General features: G+C 27.4%; 1 long non-coding RNA gene across 1 annotated transcript; it reads left to right on the top strand.

Moving 5' to 3' along the window:
* Nucleotides 1-4,903: 4,903 nt before the first annotated feature.
* On the top strand, nucleotides 4,904-6,351 carry LOC133032621 (uncharacterized). Its single transcript, XR_009685212.1, has 2 exons — nucleotides 4,904-6,062; nucleotides 6,186-6,351. It is a non-coding gene; the product is annotated as an uncharacterized LOC133032621 (long non-coding RNA).
* The last annotated feature ends 1,451 nt before the right edge of the window (nucleotides 6,352-7,802 follow it).

Raw genomic sequence — 7,802 nt, 5'->3', positions numbered from 1 at the left:
TACATCCATTAAATCGGATTGGATCGGATGACTCAATTTGATTATATTGAATCGGATGATAAAATTTAATATACAATAACTAAATAGATTAAATATGATCCAATAAACATCCCTACAATATAGAATTCAAGACTTTAAAATCATCTTTATCATTTCTCTTAGTAGTATTAATATAAAAAAAATCATAATCAACAATGAGAAATGTATATTTACATTAGTTTTTGGTGGTGAACGGCTGTCACACTTGTCTGGACGGTGTGGACAGTGTAATGTGGCATTTAGACAAACATGTGACGTGAATAAGAAAGGTATGGAAAGAAACCCTTAATTAGTGGTCCTCACTCATCATCCTTTTCACCTTCCAATAATCTCGACCCTGCCTATAATAAGTTCAAACTCTAATTTTGGCTCCTCAATTGTCTGCAACACACACACACACAAAACCAAACTAATAATATATAATACTTAATTCAAGTCACACCTTATGGCTTTATCAATGAATTTAATCACAACTTGTTCCATTATTATATACATATATTCTCTTCAACACTATGAATTGATTTTAGCTAACGTTAGGACAATGAAAACATTTTTTGGGTTGGCTTCTAATGAATTAATGAGTCAATTTCAAGTACACACCAAAATGTCGCTGGTTAAAATTATCTAACGCATCCATCTTCCGTAAGAAAAAAAAAAGGAAGAAAGGAAAAATTATCTAACCCAATGAAAGTGACTCGAGAGAACAAATTACATATGAAGAGTTAAATTACTGATGTTCAAGACGAATATAATCAACAAAGTTACTACGCAATGAAAATATATAATCGTCTGATTTTTTCTACGCTATTTTTGGATAGAAGTATATAATCAATAGCAAATATATATTTAATCTAATAAACAATTAATATTTGAAGTTTTTTTAAAAAAAAAAATGGGATTGGAGAGCTATATAGCTAGCATGCATGTATATGTGGTTTTGTAGCCATGGCATGAATGATGCATGATGGGGAGAGACGAAAACAGTTAATATTATAACTATTTATTAATTAATTCATCAACTTTATGAAATAAACTGAAGATCGAAAAACTTTAATTAAAAAGATTTAGAAATATTTGATAAGTAAGTTTAGTTGACAAATATATCGACTTTTCACAATAAGCAAAATATAGTAGGAGATCTCTAGTCTAGAAGAATATTGAATCCTTATTCCTTATGAGTTGTGAAGATGAACAAAAATGAAGAAATTCTGCTTTCATGAAATTATATAAATATTAAAAAGTGAAGTGTGTGATAGTTTGGAGTCCCACATGGGATAGGAATACTTTATTAAAAATGCATAAATAGTGCATGTTTGAGAATTGGGTTTGGGCTCCAAGGGGTATCCAGTCTTGTGCACATTAATACCAATTCATTGCAAATTAATACCAATGAATTCACCACACTTATGCACACATGGGTGAGGACTCAGACACTAATTCACCACATTTGTTCGACCAATTCGAGTCGGGTGAGGTGTCACTTAATTATTTAATTAAATAAAGTTTTATGTTTATTTATTTATTTATTAATTAATTTTACCACGTGATCAGAAGAAGTAAAACGCCATCAGTTAATGATCCATTTTTTACTCTCACGATTCAACTCCTCCATGAACGATAACATTACTGTTTTCTTACCGTTTATTCTAGGATCGACTTCTATATAAGTCGTATCAGAATAATGGAAGAACATATTTTTTCTATCTGTAATTCGTTTTAGTTTCATTATTTTTAATTTCGGTCTAACAAATTCAAATACTAAGACTAAGGTAGCCCCTTCTAGTCTCAAAATATAATTAAGGAATTCACTACACTAGGTCGATCCAATATTTTATTCTTAACACTCTTTTCATTGCAAATTAATACCAATGAATTCACAAAATGCTAGCTTGAGAAGACTTTTTATAGTTGAAAATAATCTATCAGATACGTACCTCTGTGAACTCCATTATAATACAGCTTACTAATTATCTGGATAATAAGCTGACATCAATAAAAAAAAAAACTTTCAAGAGTTTGTTTTGCAAATTAACTTTCTGCAATGCAAGATATTAGCTCTGTCATGGGCTCCAAGGGGTATCCAGTCTTGTGCACATTAATACCAATTCATTGCAAATTAATACCAATGAATTCACCACACTTATGCACACATGGGTGAGGACTCACACACTAATTCACCACATTTGTTCGACCAATTCGAGTCGGGTGAGGTGTCACTTAATTATTTAATTAAATAAAGTTTTATATTTATTTATTTATTTATTAATTTTACCAGTGATCAGAAGAAGTAAAACGCCATCAGTCAATGATCCGTTTTTTACTCCCACGATTCAACTCCTCCATGAACGATAACATTACTGTTTTTTTACCATTACTGTTTTTTTACCGTTTATTCTAGGATCGACTTCTATATAAGTCGTATCAGAATAATGGAAGAACATATTTTTTCTATCTGTAATTCGTTTTAGTTTCATTATTTTTAATTTCGGTCTAACAAATTCAAATACTAAGACTAAGGTAGCCCCTTCTAGTCTCAAAATATAATTAAGGAATTCACTACACTAGGTCGATCCAATATTTTATTCTTAACACTCTTTTCATTGCAAATTAATACCAATGAATTCACAAAATGCTAGCTTGAGAAGACTTTTTATAGTTGAAAATAATCTATCAGATACGTACCTCTGTGAACTCCATTATAATACAGCTTACTAATTATCTGGATAATAAGCTGACATCAATAAAAAAAAAACTTTCAAGAGTTTGTTTTGCAAATTAACTTTCTGCAATGCAAGATATTAGCTCTGTCATGGGCATAAATTTAAATTACTATTAACGAGAGGAGTAGTCGTTTAGGGATATGACTCATGGTACCAGGATAAATAAAATAATGATTTCATCTCCAATTAAATCATTATAAATCTTCAGACTTCATGTGTTTCCGGTGCCTGATCTGAATATACTGTTTACGAATTACTCTCAAACCTTGATCGGGGTATTTCTTTTCATTATTATTATTCTTTTGGCTCCCAGTCCGTGTGAACTCTGATAGTCTTTGGACTATTTTTATACACATAATAAATATATCTATATATATAATTATTACATTTGTTTCTATATTTCATAAGTCTCTAATAGTTCATAAGTTTTCCTTTTCGAATCAAAATTTGTTTCTATATTTCTTCGGCAGTCAAGGCGCTCATTCCACTGTTGTCTCTCTGTTAGTCTTCAAAGGGAGTTTTCCTTTTCTTATATTTAAATTATTATTAGTTTCTAATTCTCTGTGACTGAATTTCTAGGAACAGATGATGTTCTGCAAAGTCGTTACCAGAAAAAAGTTAAAAGAGTTTCATTTTCCGATGACGAGGGTGGTGGCGGAATAACCAGAGATATGATTTGGGTTGTTTTGGTTTAAGCTTTATTACTTTTTATGGTAATTTATATATTATATTTATTACATTTATTATTTTCATATATAGTTATTACATTTATTATTATATTTATATAATTTTGACTTTTGTTATTAATAGTATCTTTTCTTGATTTTTTCTTTTTATATGTTTGGCAGTAAAGTTTGCTTCTTTTCATTTATTGAATCAGAAATTTCTAAATTTCTTTCTTTAATATTTTATTTTAATAAATTTTATTATTATTCTTAATTTGTGGTATTTATTTTATTTTAATATCTTTAGGAATTTTTTTATTTTAATATTTTAAATAATTAAATAAATATTTTTTTCTTGATTTAAACTATTGTATTTCTACCCTATTGACAGTTTATAAATTTATATTTAGCAGATTATTATTACTTAATTCAGTGTCAGTTTGATAGTTGAGTTGCGCCATTGATAATGGTTTTGGTGCCTTTCAAGGCTTTTGCGCCTATTATATGGCTGACCTCTAATTATTTAGGGTAATTTGGTTAAAATATCAGTATTTCATGAATTTTAAAATATGTTAAAAATTTAAATAAGGAAATATTAAGTCATAATACTCAAATTGGATTGTGAATATTAATTAGTTCATTTTAATTCATTTTATGGGAATTTATATTGACAATAAATATAAGGTTCATTATATATAACATAATTTTTTGGTGTAAAAATTATAAATGTGGAGATTTTATAATCAATGGGAGGTGGAGACATTAAAAGTGAATTGGAGATATTTTTGATTTTATTCTATTATTAGAAAGATATTAAAATAAATGGATAGTAAAGGTTAATGAGTATTGCTTTTATTATTTTTTGTTGTTCAGATTGATACGAATATAAATAATTTCTAGTAAATTGAATGGCTAAAATAATTAGAAGGTTTAGTATTGGTTATGATGGTGGTATTCCAACCCATCTTTATAGATAATAAATAAGAATAATTAAGCTGAATTGATTTGTGATTATATTAGTTAATTTTAATTTGTTTATATTGTCTATAAATATGATTTTTACCATAAATAGATATATAAAATAATATAATTTTATTGTATAAATTATAAATGTGGGGATATAAATTATAAATATGAGTTTATTATAGATAACATAATATTAATTTTGGTATATAAATTATAAATGTGGGATTCTGTAATAAATTGGAGGTAGGGACATTAATTGTGAATTAAGAATATTTTGTTTTATTATTTTTATTTTTTTATTTTTGGGAAGATATTGAAATAAATGGGAAGTAAATGCTAATGAAGTATTGAGATTATTGCCTTATTAGTTGAATAAGAAGATACTAATATGAATAGTTTTTATAATAATTTGAGTGGTATAATAATTAGGAGGTTATCTATTTAAAAAATAAATAAGGAAGCATTATGTCATAATACCGAATTGGATTAATTAATGCTAGTTTAATTTTATTAATTAAATATATGATTAAGTGGTATTAGGAAAATGTTACTTTTGAATGTGAAAAGTGCAATCTTAAGTTTTAAGGATATTAATACAATTTTGGTTTAATTTAGGCTGAATAAATATTATAGATACCATGTTTTACGCTATAAATAAAATAATAAATAATTTGACTTAATAAGGATTTTGACATGTTTTAGTCTATAAATAAGTAATATTTTTAAGAGATAAAATGAAATAATTAGTATATAATATATTGAATATTTAAGGAATAATGGGTATTAAAAGGAAATTTTATTTATGTTGGATTTTAAAAGGGTAAAAGTAAGGAATAGGGATCCTATGAAGGTTATGAAGTAGAATGCTATAATTTAGTTGTTACTAGCCAAAGGGTAATCCCTTTGGCTAGTTCTAGTATTTTATAGGGAGATATAGTTGCTTAGTCTTGGTGGTTGGTTGATTCTCTTCAGTTTGAATAGTTTTCTAATTCAAGTTTTATGTTGTTTTTTGATGTTTTTTTCAGGGGGAACTTCAGTATTTTATTGGGATTGGGCTGAGAGAGACGAAGAGAGAGGAAGATAGAGGGTTTCAAATGAGAGGGTTAGTTTAGGAAATTTAGAAATGTTGTTATATATCACCAATTTTACTAACTTTGCATTTAGGGGAAAAATTATTAAGTAATTTAAGCATGGAAATTCAAATTTCCCTTTTAAAATTATAAATTATTATCTTTTCTTTTTCTTTTTCGTTTTTTCTTTCTTCTTTTTAAAATTTTCCATTTTTGTTTTTTTACCTCTCTCTACCTTCTTCTTCAACCTTTCCCCTTCTCCAGTGGCTCCTCACCATCACCAAAAAAATCTCAGTCAAATATAACCCAAAAAGAAAATAATGAAAAGCCCAGAAAACAGAGAAGAAGATGTATGATTTTACAGTCTCCAAGAAGATGAGGAGCACCACCACTGTCGCGCACATCCGAGAAGGAGAAAAGGAGAAAGACGGACGGGAAAGGGGCTCGAGGGTGGAATATCGGGGTTTGGGTTTCGATTTTTCTGGGTTCATTTCAAGCTTGCAGGACTGAGAATGGCCGGCGTCAGATTTGGGCGGGGTTTGGGTTTCGATTTTTTCTGGGTTCATTCAATGAAGCCTGGAACCTCTGGTCTCCGCAAGAAAGTAACATTCTTTCTTTTTCTCTGCATTTCATTTCGATTTCTTCATTTTTTTCACTCTGGTTTTCTTAAATTTCCATTGATTTTGATTCGATTGTGCTTATTTGTGTGCATATGCGATTTGTAGATCGGTGAATTGAAATCGAAATTGCTTCATTGAATCAGGCTGATCCGTATGGGTGGTTGATTTTGGTTTTGGATTTGGATTTGGATTTATATGAAATTGTAATTGAATGAGATCTTATCTGCTTGTTCTTTGATATATGATGTGTCAGTTTATTTATTTTTGCTGATTTTTTCTTCGGTTCTATTCTCTTGAGGTTGAATAATAAAAAAAGAAAATATAAAATAAAATAAAATAAAATAAATTTATAATTTTAAAATATATTTTTTAGTTTTTTTATTTTATTTTAAATTTTTTTAATTAAAATTATTATTTGGACCAATAAAAAATTGACACGTGGCATTTATTTGGGTTTAACGAATCCGTTAGAAAAAGGACCAACGGACAAAGAAAAATTGGGACCTTAGGTATTTTCACCGCCAATTTTTGAGGTTGAGGACTAATCAGCATCAACTTCAAGTTTTTGGAGACTTTTGCCGTAATTATCCCAAAAATTAAATAAAATACTTACATATAGTAAAGAATTTTCTTAATAAATAAATATCTTTATCCCGTTTCAAAAAAGAAAAAGAAAATCTTTTATTATATGTGTCACCAAAATAAAATTGTACATTATAGATTGATCAATGAGCTTACCGACCAACCTAAGTCGTCAACGAAAAAATTCGATCTTATGAACAAGAGAAATTGTCTTTATAAAATAATGTCATGTATATCTATATATTGGAGTTTTACATATTTTTTTTTTTGGAGATAAATTGGAGTTTTACATATAGACATTGATTATTATAAATTATATATTATTATGTATTATAGGAGAGCAAATATATATTTGTGGCGCAAAATTGGTAGGAGAATGGAGTTGGTGTGGGCATGAATTTTGAATTTTTGAATTAAAATTATTATTTTATTTTGAAAAGATTAAAAAGTAAGATATGTAGGGTAAATTCTTATATGCTATACTTTAAGTTTATTTAAGGTACTCTCTCTTTAATGAAATGACACTGACCTAGTAAACCTCTCGCATCTTATCTCTTCTATTCTCCAAGTACTAAAAACATTACAACTCGTATATATTTTTTTTTTGTCTTCAAATTCTTTAAGTTAAATCATTTTCATGGTCGTTCGTACAAAGGAATATTATACACGAAGGAAAAATATAAAATTTATATATTATTATAACTGAATTTAGATTTTCATGTATATATATCTTAACAAATATTATAGGTAAATATTTTTTTTTTATTTTCTACATAAAAATTATTGATGGGAGTTTTTATTTTGTTAGATGTCAATTCGAACTTTGTATTTTTTTTTTTAAATTATGCAAAATATATCATGAATTTAATTTTTGTCAATTTTTTTATTAAATAACCAATATGCAGTGAGTTTTATCAAAAAACTATAGTCAGATGTCTCATAATACCTTTTAAGTTAGGTTATTATATGTCTTAATTTGACAAAAATTAAACTTAAGATCTATTTTGCTCTAATTTAAAAAGTATAAGTGAGTTGTCGTTTAACAAAATAGATAATGCAATGCAAAAATATAAAATAGTATTTACCCAATATTATAGGAAAATTTGATTTTCTATACTTAGAAAATCAAAAAAAAATTTC

This window comes from Cannabis sativa, chromosome 1 (assembly GCF_029168945.1).
Source record: "Cannabis sativa cultivar Pink pepper isolate KNU-18-1 chromosome 1, ASM2916894v1, whole genome shotgun sequence".
NCBI lineage: Eukaryota > Viridiplantae > Streptophyta > Magnoliopsida > Rosales > Cannabaceae > Cannabis > Cannabis sativa.
This window is presented reverse-complemented; position numbering and strand designations above follow the sequence as displayed.